This window comes from Lygodium microphyllum, chromosome 12 (assembly GCF_053477565.2).
Source record: "Lygodium microphyllum isolate KBCC chromosome 12, Lygodium_microphyllum_v1.1.10, whole genome shotgun sequence".
NCBI classification, from domain to species: Eukaryota; Viridiplantae; Streptophyta; class Polypodiopsida; order Schizaeales; family Lygodiaceae; genus Lygodium; species Lygodium microphyllum.
In genome coordinates, this window is record NC_141146.1 from 123,094,686 (window position 1) to 123,112,356 (window position 17,671).

Sequence of the window (17,671 nt, forward strand, 5' to 3'; positions counted from 1 at the left end):
ATATATGAATATACGGAGGTGTGTAAAAAGGAGTTCTAACTCCTATAAAAATAGAAAAGGAAAGAAAGAAAAATCCTTGAGCTGTTGTTTATCGCCTTGTGAAGGCCTGGTAGGTTCCTAGGGATGAGACAAGACCTGGGGTTGATGCCTTGTCTTCCGAGGGGTGGCATCTAGCTAAACAACAAAGAATACAAGAAGGTTGGAGTGAAAATAAAAGTGAGTGGAATATATAAAAGGAAAATGAATAGTGTCGCCTTGTGAGGGCTTGGTAGGTTCTTGGTTGGGTACCGAGACGAGACCTGATGCCGATGCCCTATTCTCCTTAGGTCACTACGCTCAGCTCCCTCCTTTTTCCACACTCGAGTATGGAAAATAAGAGGCTAAAGAGCAATGTGCTAAAAGATAATATTTGTTGATCAGACTATAGGAGTTCTCGCCTAGTAGGAGCTCCTAGTTGAGTTGTCCTTAGTTAGGTAGGTAGTTTAGACCACCACTTAGGATGACCTCTTTGATCATTCTTTTTAGCTCGACTGTCTTGGAGCAGTTGGTTAGTGACTATTTTGGGTTTTCTATCAGATTATGCTGGACCTACTCCTCGTGGATTTTATGCCTTGGTTTTGACAGGGGGTAGGGTAAGAGATGTGATGTGTTTTGTTGTGTATTTATTTTTTATCAGCTTGATGCTCTTTGTGGTTGTGTTTATATGCAAATTCGTTCGTGGGATTCGATGGGTTGAGTCGCCCTATCCCGTGGTCGCCAATGAGAGTTGGGTTTAGGACCCGATTTGGACTCGTTCTTGAAGCGATTGAGCTCGTTTTTGGAGCCGAAAAGTGTCTGGGAGATGGTAAATAGCCAATTTTCATGAAAAATCAAACGGTGGCGGATGGCCAAGCTAGAGTTTTCCTAGATGCATTTCGACATTAGAAATCCAATGCAAGTCTCTGTTTGTCGATCGGAGGTTGTTTGACTCCCCATTTAATCCCTGCAAGGGTTGGTGTTATAAAGTAGCGACTTTTTATAGATTTCGACGTCACAAAGCCAACCGTCTAGTCGGATCACGAATCGGAGTCCGTTTGCACCCCAAACAGGCTGAAAACCCTTCCATAGTAGTGTAAAAGTGGTTTTTTTTAAACTGGACATTTTATAAATGAAATAAAATGAAACTCTAAATGAAGAAAACATGCAAAAACATGTCATGATGTAGGGAGGGGCGTTTTTTGATTGATGCCCCATTTTTTGGGGATGTATGTGCCTCTTGGATGCTCAATTATGTAGAGAGAGAAGGGGAGATCCCTTATTTATGCAAAGAGGGCAAGATTTTGATGGTAACCACATGCAATATGATGAAGGGAATGAAATTCTGATTTTTAGTCTTTCTCTCTCCTCCCTCTCTCTCTTGCATAGAGGCACTTCATGTGGCAAGAATCAAGAGGAGAATCGCGTGATGGATGCTTGTCTGGGAGGCACCGGATTGTTCCAAGAGGCTAAGGAGGCTGAAGGCTGAAAATCTATGCTGAAATCCATGGCTGGTTGGTCGATACACAGTCCCAATTAATTATTCAAAAAACCCGAAACATGCAAAAAGGTAGTATGCTCTATTTTATGAAAGAATTTTGCTTGTTTTTTATTGTTCATGGTCTAAATGGTGTGCATATGGGCTGAAATTTTATTTGAATGTTCCTTGCATTATTTTTGAGGGTTGCAATCACTATTATGTAGAACCCATATTGATTTACAACAACTATAAATTTTCAAAACCCGAAAAAAACACTAATTTTGATGGAAATTGATAGTTTCTTTGATTTTGAGTAGGAAAAAATGAGTGGACATGGGATCAAATAAGGAAAAATGTTGAGTTTTAGTTCAAATAATCAATCATTAAAAAAAATAGGAAATACCCATTTTCTATTAAAAATAAATAGGAAAAATAGAAGAAAATGAGAAAAAATGGATTTCTTGCGTTCGAAAAAAATGGAAAAATAAGATCTATGTATGTGAATGTTTGAGGGGCTGAAACATGAGGTTAAGCCTCAGTTTGGCCCTTGCCCTTTGTGTTAAAGTGCGTATTTATTACTTTTACATACAAAAAATGACATAAAAAACCCTCTACACCTATACATCACAGCAAAATTTAAACGGTGAGGGGGAGAGTGATGTTACACAATAGTTTAAATGTTGAAATAATAAAATGTCTAATTTTTCTCTTTATGCATAACATTTAGGATGCGGTTTATTTTGAAAATAATGGATCTAGCAACATGAGGGTTAGCCTTGGTGCTAGGTTCCTACAACGTAGCATTACATATTAGCGGAAATTCATTAAAAGGATTGTTTTTGCATGATACATAGGCTAATTTTATACCATAATTGGTTGTGCACAGTAAAGTATCCACCATTAGATGAATCATATACACATGGTATCTATTCTTGGTATGCATAGCAATTGGTTGAATGATAAATGACCCACGCTGGAGAGAGTAAGGCATCTAAGCTGTAGGTCCAGATGGTGGGTCCAAGGGGGCAAGTGAGGATTGGTACATTACTGGAACGATATAATATTGGTACCAAGAGCGAATTCTGTTTCATATGTGTTGTATGTGTTAGTGATGCATCGAGGGGCCAATCCCCAAGGTGTAGGAGGGTTCCACTGGGGCCGTAGCAATCAGCCGAGGGGTGCCTCCTATGTTGTTCTATGTGGTGAATTACACCAAAATGTGTAGGGTCTCCCTCTGAGGAGTCTGAGAAGATTAAGGGTTGGACTGCAAAACACGATACAAACGCAAAATGTACATACAATGGCAAGGCAATGTGTCTTGTAGGCACTCCTGACCGCGAGGCTGTGGGGTTGTCTTGTGCATGTCAGAGGTCCGGCTAGTGCCATAGCCAGTACCAGCCCATTTTAACTTTCCATCAACATCTCCTCTTATGCTTGGAAAAAGAACAAATTTGTCAAGATTGTGGGAGAGAAGGAAGGAGTCTCACTTGAAGCTTTCTTGCTTGCACAATGGGGGAATACACACAAGGGTGGAGGCTGAAAACAGTTTTCCTCTTCTTAGTTGTGTAAGCCAAAAGAACTCAAGTACAAAGAAATAGAAGAACCCTCTATATGGGTCTCAAACCAAACTCAACTAACTAAGGTGGCATACTAACTGAGCCACGAACTAGAGTAGATAAGGATAGCTATCATGTAGCTATTATTCATGGGCGGTGTACCAACCGCGTCTGCAACTGACAAGTCGGTGACATAAATACACAACGGTCACCCTGGCGTATCACGAGTGGAGCTCGATATCTCAACACTCCCCCTCGAGCTCTATCCCAATTCCTGTACACCAAGCAGGTCTCTGAACTTGCGCAGCTTCTCTGCGCCTAATGCCTTCGTGAATATGTCAGCTACCTGATCCTTTGTGCTGACATAAACTAGATCAATAAGACCTAGTAAAACCCTCTCTCGCACATAGTGATAATGCACCTCAATGTGCTTTGTTCTAGCATGATAGACTGGGTTATTTGCCAAGTGTATACTACTCATGTTGTCACAATAAATTACTATTGGTCCATCTGTAGACTGATGCATATCATAAAGTAGCTTATGCAACCAAGCTACCTCACATGCAGCCATTGCTGCACCCCTGTACTCAGCCTCTGTGCTCGACAAGGCAACTGTAGGCTGTTTCTTGCTGCTCCAAGTGACTGCAGCACTCCCAAAAGAGAACACATATCCATTGGTAGATCGTCTATCAGAAATACTACCAGCCCAATCAGCATCAGTGTATCCATGCAACTGTATCTGAACCCCAGTCTCATAAAATAGTCCATACTGCAATGTGGACTTCACATACCTGAGTATGCGTCTAGCCGCATCCAAATGTGGTTTCCTCGAAGCCTGCATAAACTGACTTACCAATCCAACAGCATAGCTCAAATCTGGCCTGGTAATAGTCATATAAATCAAACTTCCTACTATGCGTCTGTACATAGTAGGGTCTTCTAGAAGCTCACCTGCATCTGTGCTCAGCTTCACATTTTGCTCCAAAGGAACTGAAATAGGCTTACAGCCTGTCATCCCATATTTGGACAGCATGTCCAATCCATACTGCCTCTGCAAGAGTTGTATCCCACTTGGTGATCTAATCACCTCAATGCCCAAGAAATAACGCAGCTCTCCCAAATCCTTCATCTCAAACTTCTGCTTCAATAGCATTTTCACATGAAGGATATCTTCATCACTGTCACCTGTCATAATCAAATCATCAACATAAATGACAAGTAGCATAATACCTTTCTCTGTTTTTCTCACATAAAGTGAGAAATCTGCCTTGGAAATCTGAAAGCCAATAGTGACAAGATACTATCCTATCTTGTCAGACCATGCTCTAGGTGCTTGCTTCAAGCCATACAAGGCTTTCTTCAACCTGCAAACAAACTCAGGATGAACAGCATGCATATAACCTGGTGGCTGCTCCATATAGACCTCTTCTTGCAAATCACCATGCAAGAAGGCATTCTTTACATCCATCTGATGTAAAGACCATCCCTTTGATGCAGCCATAGCAATGACCGCTCTTACGGTTGCCATCCTTGCAACCGGACTGAATGTTTCTTCATAGTCAATACCATATGTTTGTGCATACCCCTTGACTACTAATCTTGCCTTGTATCTGTTCACAGAACCATCTGCATTGTGCTTCACCTTATAAACCCACTTACAGCCAATTGCATTTTTACCTTTAGGCAAAGGTACCAATTCCCATGTAGCATTTGCTTCCAAGGCATCCATTTCTTCATCCATGGCTTTCTCCCATTTTTCTTTTCCCATGGCTTACTCAAAAGAAGTGGGTTCTGGTTCCTGCATCACTTTGACCATATATGCATAGTGAATGGCTGTAAATCCATCATATTTCAGCCTATCCACAGGATACCTAGCTCTCGCAGACCTGCGCAAAGTAGGTTCACTCCCAGGTGCTCTCAAAACATCCCTGGTCTTCCTTACTCCATGTGTAACAATAGAAGGAATACCCAACTCATCATCAATGCTCTGTTCTTAGCCACTGGATTCACCATCCACATAAGAGTGACCTGCATTCACATCAAACATGGGCCGATCAACCTTCTCTTTTCCTTTTCGTGATACCTGCATACCACTATCTGCATTACTTTGAGAAGATTCTCCTGATCTCAATCTGCCTGTCCATGGCGAAGAATGTGAACCATTGCTAGAGGACGCTCCAGGTCCACTAATATTTTGTGACTGCTGCTGTGAATTCTGTGCAGCATTACCATTTTGTGCATCTACATCATCAATCACATTTACTGGTTTATACCAGCTACTCATCTCATCAAAAACAACATCTCTGCTCACTGTAAACTTACGAGTAGAAGGGTTATAGCATCTATACCCTTTTTGCTGCAGAGAGTAACCAATAAAGATGCACTTCTCAGCTTTTGGATCCAACTTGGATCTCAACTCATCTGGCACATGTACATAGGCAATGCAACAAAAAATTTTCAAATGAGAAATATCTGGTTTCCTACCAGTATACCTCTCCTCTGGAGTCATTCCATGTATTGCTGCAGTGGGAGTCCTGTTCATTATGTAGACTCCTATAGCAACTGCTTTAGCCCAATAAAAATCTGGCAAGTCTTTTTCATTGAGCATGGCATGAGATACCTCTCCAATATGCCTGTTTTTCCTTTCTGCAATTCCATTTTGTTGTGGGGTATGATTGCATGAATATTGCTGCTTTATGCCATGCTCCTGCAGGAACCTTGCAAACTCATTTGAGAGGTACTCTCCCCCTCCATCTGACCTTAGGCATTTTATCTGCAGGCCTGTTTCTTTTTCAACCATCGCTTTAAGAGTTTTGAAATGCCCAAAAACTTCACTTTTCTTTTTCATAAAATACACCCAAACTTTTCTGCTATAGTCATCAATAAAACTGACAAAATAATGACAGCCTCCAAGAGATGCAGCTTTAGTTGTCCACACATCAGAGTGGATTAATTCCAATGGCTTCTTACTCTCTTGAACATGTCTAGGAAATGGTTTCCTTGCCTGTTTTCCAAATTGACAGGCTTCACATACCTTATGCATTTCTGCAACCTTGAATTTCGGCAAACCTGCAACAATATTTTGGGCCTGCATTGATTTAAGTCGCTGTATATTAACATGACCAATGCGTTTATGCCAGATATCAATATCTGCAACTACACCGGTCCCATGTGCAAACATTGCTGCACTCAATTCAGACATGTCTGCATCCAATGTAAACATTCTGCCCTTCTTCTTTCCTTTTGCTATCAAGCGACCTTTATTTTTCATATCCTCAACAAAGCATCCATGAGGATTAAATCTGACCTGCAAGCCCTGCTCAACCATTTGACCAACAGAAACCAGATTCTTGGTGATATTCGGGACATGAAATACATCGGAGAGGTATTTCTTTTTCCCATCCTGCATAGACAAAGGAATTTTTCCAATCTGCACAATAGGATGTGCAGTATCATCACCAGTCTCCACAAATCCTGGTTTTTCCATTTTTCTTGCATCCTCCATCCATTCTGCATGACCTGTCATGTGGTTTGATGCACCTGAGTCAACATACCATACATCATTGCTTTCTTTTGCACTTGTCACAGAATTGTTCATGTGCTGCACCATAAACAAGTGCTCATTTCTGTCATCACCCTGTCTACTAAAAGATGCATAATTCCCTTGTTGCAGTTTTCCATTCATGATGTCATTCTGCTTTTTATAGCAGTCTTTAGCCATATGACCCATTTTACCACAGTAGTAGCATTCAACATTACTGTTTGCATTTTGGCCTCTTTGCCATCCACCACGACCTCTTTGGCTCCCCCTGCCTCTAGAGTTACCATGTCCTCCTCCATAGGACTGGTTTTCTTGAGTTTGCTGCATATTCTGATTTCTACCACGGCCTCCATATCGGCCTCCTCTACCTCTGCCTCTACCTCTTCCAACATTTGAGTAGAAGACAGCTTCTTTTGAAGTTCCTCCTGAAGAAGATGCACCACCATTTCTCTGTTCCTCAGAGATTAGAAGAGCAATCAACTCCTCAAAATCAGGAAATCTTTCACGAACTAAAATGGATGTCCGAAACTGCGCATAATCCTTTCCTAGACCATTCAAGGTCACAGAAACTAAATCATCATCTTCCACTGGTGACCCAATGGAAGCAAGTGCATCTGCAATCTTCTTCACCTTCATGTAGTAGTCGTTGATGCTCATATTTTCTCTTTGCACATTGTGCAACTCTTACTTGAGCTGCATTTTCCTGGCTTGCGTATTTGTGCTATACATTTTTGACAAAGTATCCCATGCCTCCTTTGGCGTACTTGCATCCTGAATATGCACAATCATAGAGTCTGAAATGCTGATAGACAGCCAATACATAACTTTCCTGGCTCTCTCATGCCATGCTTTAAATGCCTGCATTTGCTGTTGATTGGGAACATCAGGAAGAACTGGTTCTTCTTCATTTCCTACAACAAATTCCCAATATCCTTTTCCCATAAGGAAATTCGTCATTCTAAACTTCCATGCTTGGAAGTTGTTCTTGTCAAGCTTTTCAATGACAATCTGTGAAAGAGAATCAGATGCCATTACAGAAGACTGCAAAAAATTCTGTCACTGCAAAAACCACAGCTTCACCCTCACAAGGGAAAATCTGCAAAACTGGCGAAAGTGGTTTTTGACCACACAGTCACTTCCTAGTGACGATTTTGCATCAACAGGCAACAGGGATGATTCTGTAACTCCCAATGTCTCTGTGCACAAGCATACAATGCAATTTTTACAGTAACTATTCACCGACCTGTAGAACAGTGGCTGCACAGCATAAAACTGGGCCTTTTCCTGAGTGCGTGCAGAAAACTTCCGCCTCCAAAACAGGCCCCGAAATGGCCTCAAATAAAAAAAACAAGGTCGCCTAGGCCTAAAGCCCTCTCCCGCAGCATATATTGCCCTCTTGCTTTACCGCGAAGGGCGTCTCAACCTGAGACAATGCACTCCTGCACTTTTCGGCTGTGCTACCTGCAGAGATCTGCTCCCAAAACAGAAAATGAAAGCAACACTGCTCCTCTTACCAGAACACCGCGAGCTTGGCTTGCTTTCTTGAGCTCCTTACCACGAACAAGGCTCTGATACCATGTCAAGATTGTGGGAGAGAAGGAAGGAGTCTCACTTGAAGCTTTCTTGCTTGCACAATGGGGGAATACACACAAGGGTGGAGGTTGAAAACAGTTTTCCCCTTCTTAGTTGTGTAAGCCAAAAGAACTCAAGTACAAAGAAATAGAAGAACCCTCTATATGGGTCTCAAACCAAACTCAATTAACTAAGGTGACATACTAACTGAGCCACGAACTAGAGTAGATAAGGATAGCTATCATGTAGCTATTATTCATGGGTAGTGTACCAACCGCGTCTGCAACTGACAAGTTGGTGACATAAATACACAACGGTCACCCTGGCGTATCACGAGTGGAGCTCGATATCTCAACAAAATTAACAAAGAAAAGGCAATGTTGGGATGCCCTAAGTGTGATATAATCCATTTATATGATGATTGCCCAAGAAGACAGGCATCACCAAGTGGCTTTAACATTCCATCAGTTTCCTTGGGATTGTTTAGGATAGAGACTCTTGATGATGATGTGATGCCTATACCACTTAATGTAATGACCCATGCATAAGTGAAGCTACCCATATGGGGAAAAGTCGTACTTCTTGCTAGGGTAAATTTTATTTTTGCGAGCTTTCCTTTTCATTCTTTTGCAATCAATCCTTTTTTTAAAGCTTTTTTGTGCAATGTACCAAGGATTTAATATTTGCGAGCTTCTAGTTTCATGATTTTGTAAATGTTTAGTTTTCTTTTAGCTTTCAAAAATTAATGTTCCCACATGTAAACCTTTTGGTTAAGCTTTTGTCAAATAAATATAAATTGAACCATTAGAAACCCTCATTGAGTGGAGTAGGATTAATTTTTCAGTTAAATATCTTAACATTTTTGCAAATCTTAAGTTTGGTGAAATATTAAAAGAGTTTTTTGAATTTAAAAAACAAGTGTTTTTTAAAGCATACCAAGAGAGCCCACCATGCATAGTTAATAAGCAAAACCACATGGGAGGGAATGACCAAGAGTATTTATTATCTTTTAGAGTTTCTATACTAACAAAGAGAAATACGTACACACAAAACCATAGCTTTAGTAAAATTACTATGACAAGAGAAATATCTACAATATAGTGAGAAAGGCCTCAAATCACATGTCCAAAGATAATGGTATTATTCTAAAACTAGAGCATCTCTATGTAAAGAACTAGTCCATGTGCAATTTTTGAGAGGCACTATTAGTGTAGCAAGTCATCAATCTCCATGCAAAGGCAATGGTGACCATCCTTGGCACTAGTCTTTCCAAGGCCATCACATTGTGTAAACACATCCAATACATAATTGCATTGCTATGTCAAGGTGGCAAGTAACCACCTAATGAAAACACAACTTATTAAAATATATTCAATAAACTATTTCCTAACATTCCAAGTATATGAGACATCACCTATTAAAAAATAATGATCTCTTTGTATCACCCATAGCAGGAATCCCATGAATCTTCATAGGATAGACAGAGCCATCTAGCACATAGCTCTGATGACCTAGAAAGTGAATTGCATCAATGGCCTTACCAACCTCTTGGTTGTATGACCGTTTTCGTGTCGCTACGCGGACATTGTGTGAAAAACTCTAGAGTGCATCATCATTCAGCTTTCTTATTGATCTAGAGAGTTAATGCCATATTAGTCATTAGTATTAGTGTCCGTGGTTTAAAAATACTAGATTTTTGGACAAGTTTAATCTATTTTTATATGTAAGATATTATTTCTTGTAAATATCCAAAAGTTGTAGACAAATTCTAGAATAGGATGACATGTAAAAAAAAGCCAGTGGCTTTCAGCCACTTTTGGAGGATTTTATGCAAAAAGAAGGATGGGTGAAGTCGCGCAAGATGCATGAACACAGTTTATAGGCAACAAACAGCACTCCGAACTGGGAGAAGAAGAAGAAGTGATCTGGGAGTATTCTGGCCAGGTGTGCTGATATTTTACCCCCCTTTCAGAGTCAATGGATGCATCAAATTGGTGGTCTGAGTAGCAAAGCGAAAGTTATTGTTTTATGTATGTTTTTGGTCTATAAGAGATTTATCTTCTCAGGATGCAAAAATAAATTGATAGGCTTCACCTCTATGAGTACTCTTCTACATCTTCTATTTCTTTAAACCCCTTCTCTTTCGTCTATCCTCTCCCTGAATCTCCTTTCACCCTACTATCTCTTACCCCCATGGTAGACTTTCGATCCCAAATGCTCCGACACCACAATACTCCCTTACCTGCTCGATGCCACAATAAAATGGTGAGGTCCAACACTTGTTTTAACATTACAAAAATGAACTTGTGTATATGCAGCAACATAAAGAAACTCATAAAATTAGAGAATAAAAGTAAATAAGATTCTAGTGTAATGGTCCTGGTATAGGACTTACCTCCCCCCCAAATTAAATTTATTTTTGGAAAAAAAAGAATTAACCCCCTGGTTATGCCACCAACTGGTGGATGATGGCGTGAGGGGAGGGGGGCTGCCATTTCGACAGAGGTGGAAGGGAAGGGGGTTGCTGCTGTCGCATGGCAAAGGAGGTGGCAGGAGGGGGAACTGCTGCTACCGTGGGCGAAGGAGGTGGCAGGAGGGAGGGACTCTTGCATGCCTGGAAGGGCAGGGGGCTGCCACACATCTTGGAAATGGCAAGGGGGGGCTACACATGCCATGAGAAGAGGAGGGAGAGCCTCCATTACAAACTCCTCCCCCCCCTCCCCAATTACCTATAAAAACCACCAAGGGGATCGAAAGGCTTGGTGAGGGGGGGCACGACTTGCTGCTGCTCCATAGAGAAGAAGAGAGGAATAAGAAGGAGAGGGAGAGAGTGGGTAGAGAAGAAGAGGGGAATAAGAAGGAGAGGGAGAGAGTGGGTAGAGAAAAAGAGAGGAATAAGAAGAAGAGGGAGAGAGAGAGTAGAGAAGAAGAGAAGAATAAGAAGAAAGGGGGAGAGAGAGGAGAAGAAGAAGATAAGAAAAAGAAGGAGGGTAAGAAAAGAGAGAGAGAGATAGAGAGAGAAGGAAATTGTTTTTACTTCCCTCGTTGAAGAAATTGAAGCTCGCCATTTCTCTTTCCTTCCCCCCTTGGAGGAAAAGCCTCGGAGACTAGTCCCTTCTGTGAGGAACCATCTCTTCCACAATCTAGGTGCATAGTTGCGAAGCAAAGGCCAAATCATACGATGCCTCCCAAACGAAGTAAAGTCCAACCAAACACAAATCCTACCTCAACCGATGGATCCGTGGGGCAAGGAACTACATCACTTGGTAATCAGGTGCGTTCTATTCACCCTACCCCGATGGGGAGTCTTAAGGACATAGGTCGACTTCATTGGGAATGGAAAACTATTCAGCAAAAGTCTATCATAACTAACCACCGTTTAGTTTACATCATTTTATCATATTGGAAATCGTGTATTCATGCATGCAAAAGAAGAAGCCATGACCTTATTGATTATACACGTAATACTTCAGATTATGCACTAATTTTAGCATGCTTAACAAAATGGGTTGTTGAAACACTTATGCATATTCGTCAATTAAGCAAAAATTTTACTTTTTTTTCTTTGCATCACAAACTTGTGAAGTTGGAAAGGTAGGAGTGAGGGTTTGAATCAAGTACATGAAATTCTTGAATTGCTATGATAAGGTTTAAGTATATCTAGACAGTTGCAAGACCAAAACAAGTATCCGACTCCTATAAACTTTTAGAGGGAGTGTTCGTTTTTTTCCTTAGGACTGATAACTTCACGTCCTCCACCCTAGGAACACACACACACACACACACACACACACACACACACACACACACACAAGTCTCTATTTGTCTTTGGCATAAACACATCGAAATGAATTCCCAAAAGAAAAGGCTTGCTTTGCCCTATTGTATTGTTGTCTAGGAAAGCTATGCCTCTAAATTGCATGGCATCATGATCAGTCTAGTTGCGCTGCTAGGTATTCATCTTGAAGATAACTATCAACCGCACTTATGAAATACAAAAATTTATTCAAGAGCCATTCAATATTAAATGAACCCTATACGCATAAGGATAGTGTTCAACTCATCTTATTTAGGGTTTCAAAGAAACTAAGCCAATCTAGAGAAGAAGCTGAGAGCAAATGCAATCAATGACTTTGTCCCCACTCAAAGAAGTGAACAAAGCCTACATTGTTTTCACTGCAATGAACTCGGGCATTTCAAAAGGGAATGTCCCAAACTTGGCGAGGACCACCGTCAAGGGAAATTTGGAGACCAAGCTAGGGCTACCCATGGCCGCGGTCGTGCAACACTTGGAAGGGCAAAAACTTCCAATATTACCATTAAAGGATTAAATGAAGAAGAAGATCCGTGCATGGAAGCCGAGATTGAGAGGGCAACCGTTCATACCACCCTCCATAAGAAGGGGCCAAATCGCCAATTCTTGGTGATTCAAACACCATCAGACTACCAGGGTAAGGATTTCAAAACCCTGATTGACTATGGGAGCACTCATTCTTTCATCTCACTGACGTGTGCAAGAAGGTTTGGGATAGCCACTATAGCTGCACCTACTTTGCTTGTTGAACTAGAAAATGGGCGAGAAGTCACTTGCACTAGACAAATTGCTAAGGTGGAATTCCTACTCGAAAATGAGCCCACAACTATTAGGTTTAGAGTAATGAATCTAGGTGTCCATGAATGTATACTCGAGATGGATTGGCTAATCCCCAATGATGCTCACATTCATTGTGAAAAGGGCCAAGTCTCCTTTCGGAATCCTAAGGGTGAGCTAGTTACAACACAAGGTGAAGCAGGTAAACCAAAGATCCAACTAGCTAAGTCAACGCGAATAGTTCAAGGAATCCTAAGGGTGAGCTAGTTACAACATAAGGTGAAGCAGGTAAACCAAAGATCCAGCTAGCTAAGGCAATGCGAATAGTTCAAGGAATAAGGAAGGGGTTACATGTCTACCTGATCAAGCTAAACAAACCCAATCAGACAGAAGACACTAATGAAGAACCATCATGGCTAAAAGAATATGTGGATGTGTTCCAAGAGGAACTGACTGAATTACCACCACTTAGGGAAGTGGATCATGAGATTAAACTACTCCCAAGAGCTGCTCCAGTTGCGAAAAGGCCCTACAAGATGTCCATTCATGAGGCCATTGAGTTAAAGGAACAACTCAAACAACTACTAGACCAAGGGTACATATGCCCTAGCAATTCTCCTTGGGGAGCTCTAGTCTTGTTCCAAAAGAAGAAGGATGGTACACTTCGTCTTTGCATTGATTATAGAGGCCTGAACTAAGTAACCATAAAAAATAAATACCCCATTCCAAGGATAGATGAGTTACTCAATCGACTGCAGGGAGCAAAAATCTTCTCCAAAATTGATTTAAGGTCAGAGATTCGGGTCAAGGATGAGGATATTCCAAAGACGGCATTCAATATCAGATATGGTCATTTCGAATTCACAGTAATGTCTTTTGGATTGACTAATGCCCCCACCACCTTTAATAGGTTAATGCAGGACATTTTTAGACCACACCTTGATGATTTCGTACTCGTCTTCTTTGATGATACCTTGGTTTATTCTAAGAAGGAGGTAGATCATGAGTCCCAAATTCGCATTGTCCTTGAGACCATGAGGTCTCACAAGCTCTATGCTAAGAAGAAAAAGCGTGCCTTCTTAAAAAGGTAGATTAAATATCTCGAATTTATTGTGTCTAATGAAGGATCTCTATAGACCCTACCAAGGTTAAGGATGTCCAAGAGTGGTCTCCACCAACTATTATTAAAGAAGTGCGTAGCTTTCTTGGATTAACAGGTTGATACATGTTAATCCATTAAGGACTATACACCCCTCACTAATTTGCTGAAGAAACAAGTTGCCATAATGTGGACACCCTTTGAACAAGCAAGTTTTGATCAACTCAAGCATAGCCTGGTGATGGCACCAATTCTGAAGCTCCCTGACTTAAGCATGGAGTTTGAAGTTGTCACGGATGCTAGCACACTTGCACTGGGATGTGTACTAATGCAAGAAGGTCATCTTGTAGCTTATTCCTCGCGAAAGCTAAACTCTCATGAGAGGAATTATGCCACCCATGACCTGGAACTGCTAGCAGTGATTCAGGCCCTCAAAATTTGGTGACATTACTTGCTTGGTAACAAGTTTTCTTTGATCAGAGACCATAAGAGCCTTAAATAGATCTTCACCCAGACCGACCTCAATATGAGGCAACGTCGTTGGATTGAAGTTCTACAGGAGTATGATTTTGAGATCAGGTATCGACCCGACAAAGAGAATGTGGTCGCAGATGCTCTAAGTTGCAAGGCATTCCTCAACTCTCTTATCATGGAGGAACCCTCAATGGCTGAATCTTTGGCAACTATGGTGTCAATGCCTAGCAACCCTATTCTTGAACTAGCAAAGGAGGAAGCTAGCCATGATCCGAAATATCTGGTGATAATAGAGGAAATTTTGGGGAAGGACCAAAACCCAAAACTTAAGCTCAAATATCAAGAATTCTCCGTCAATGAGGGGCTTGTCTATTTTGGGACAAGATTGTGCATACCCTGTAGCAGGAAACTGAAATAGAGAATACTTTGGGAAGCACATGACTCCCCCTTTTCAAGCCATCCTGGATATGTCAAAACCCTCAATACAGTTAGAAAAAGCTACCATTGGGGAAGGCTTAAGGGAGACGTGCTTAAATACATCACGAAATGTTTGTCTTGCCAGCACATCAAGGCGGAGCATGTCAAGATGCATGGGAAGTTGCAACCTCTCAACATCCCCCGAATGAAGTGGGAATTTATCAGCATGGATTTTGTTGTTGGGTTACCCTCAGTGCAAGGGGGCTACAACTCAATTATGGTTATAGTAGATATTCTCACCAAGGTTGCACACCTCATTCTAGTCAAAACAAATTATAAAGATTCAGATATTGCCAGACTGTTCATCAAGAAGATATTCAGGCTCCATGGGTTTCCCAGAAGGATCGTTAGTGACCTCGACTCCCTCTTCACGTCTCACTTCTGGAGAGGGATATTTGGGGCCATTGGGAATCAACTCTATTTTAGCACAGCCTATCATCCTCAAACTGATGGCCAAATAGAGAGGGTCAATCAAATTATTAAAGACATCCTTAGAACTTATTGATGTCGCGAACCCAAGAAATGGATTCAATATCTACCATTAGTAGAGTTCACCTATAATGCTTCCTACCATCAAAGCATCCAAATGACACCTTTTCAAGCATTATATGGGCATGATTGCTGCACCTCATTGAACTTGTTAGATCCTACCTTAAGAGTAGAAGCTTCTAAGGAAATTCTTGAGGAAATGGATGAGTAGGTTAAGACCATCAAACAAGACATTAGAGCCGCCAAGGATAGGCACAAAGCCTATGAAGATCTAAATAGACAAGAGTGACTCTTCAATGAGGGAGACATGGTTTTTATTCATGTACGGTCCAAGAGGAGTTCCATGTCATTGGGGGAATTTAAAAAATTGAGTCCAAGGTATTGTGGACCCTATAGGATCCTCAAATGCCTTGGGCCCATTGACTACAAACTCCAACTCCCTGAGATTGTAAAGGTTCACAATGTATTTCATGTTATCCTGCTAAAGAAATATGTACCAAATCCTAGCCATATACTCGATGATCAACAAGTTGTAATGCCAAGCTAAGGAGTCCTTGAGATCTGGCCATCTAGAATCCTAGACATTCAAGAAAATAGATTGAGGAGTAGAATCTTCAAGGAGTACCTCATTCACAGTGGAAGGACTTTCCAGAAGAAGATATCACATGGATTGATGAGAGTACTCTCAACCAACAATACCCCCAATTCCTTTCGAGATAAGGATATCTCAATCCCCTTAAGGGGGGAAGAATGTAACGGTCCTACTATAGGACTCCCCTCCCCCTCCTAAATGATTTTTTTTGGGGAAAAAAAAAGAATTAACCCCCCGGTTATGCTCCCAATTGGCAGACGGCATGAGGGGAGGGGGGATGTCATGTCGACGGAGGTGGAAGGGTAGGGGGCTGCTGCCGCATGGCGAAGGAGGTTACAAGAGGGAGGGACCACTGCATGCCTGGAAGGGCAGGGGGACTACCACACATCTTGGAGATGGCAAGGAGGGGGGCTACCACATGCCATGAGAAGAGGAGGGAGAGCCTCCATTACAAAATCCTCCCCTCCCCCCCCCCCCCCCCCCCCCCCAATTGCCTATAAAAACCACTAGGGGGATAGGAAGACTAGGTGAGGGGGGGGGCACGACTTGCTGTTACACCATAGAGAAGAAGAGTGGAATAAGAAGGAGAGGGAGAGAGTGAGTAGAGAAGAAGAGGGGAATAAGAAGGAGAGGGAGAGAGTGAGTAGAGAAGAAGAGGGGAATAAGAAGGAGAGGGAGAGTGTGGGTAGAGAAGAAGAGGGGAATAAGAATGAGAGGGAGAAAGCGAGTAGAGAAGAACAGGGGAATAAGAAGAAGAGAGAGCGAGAGAGTAGAGAAGAAGAGAAGAATAAGAAGAAGGGGGGAGATAGAGGAGAAGAAGAAGAGAAGAAAAAGAAGGAGGGTAAGAAAAGAGCAAGAGAGTTAGAGAGAGAGAAGGAAATTGTTTTTTCTTCCCTCGTTGAAGAAATCTGAGCTTGCCATTTCTCTTTCCTTTCCCCCCCTTGGAGGAAAAGCCTCGCAGACTAGTCCCTTCCACGAGAAACCGTCTCTTCCGCAATCTAGGTGCATAGCTGCAAAGAAAAGGCCAAATCATACGATGCCTCACAAACGAAGTAAGCTCCAACCAAACACAAATCCTGCCTCAACCGATGGAGCCATGGGGCAAGGAACCACGTCACTTGGTAATTAGGTGCATTCTATTCACCCGACCCTAATGGGGATTCCTAAGGACATAGGCCGGCTTCATTAGGAATCCCACCTCAACCGATGGATCCATGGGGCAAGGAACCACATCACTTGGTAATTAGGTGCGTTCTATCCACCCGACCCTAATGGGATTCTTAAGGACATAGGCCGGCTTCATTAGGAATGGAAAACTATTTGGCAAAAGTCTATCATAACTAACCACCATCTAGTTTACATCATTTTATCATATTGGAAATCGTGTATTCATGCACGCAAAAGAAGAAGCCATGACCTTATTGATTATGCATGTAATACTTCAAATTATGCACTAATGTTAGCATGCTTTAAAAAATGGGTTGTTGAAACACACATGCATATTCGTCAATTAAGCAAAAATCGTACTTTTTTCTTTGCATCACAAACTTGTGAAATTGGAAAGGTAGGAGTGAGGGTTTGAATCAAGTACATGAAATTCCTGAATTGCTACGATAACTCATTTTTTTCCCTTAGGACTGATAACTTCATGTCCTCCATCCTAGGAATATATATATATATATAAGTCTCTTTTTGTGTTTGGCATAAACGCATCGAAATGAATTCCCAAAAGCACAGGCCTGCTTTGCAACATTGTATTGTCTAGGAAAGCTACGCCTCTAAATT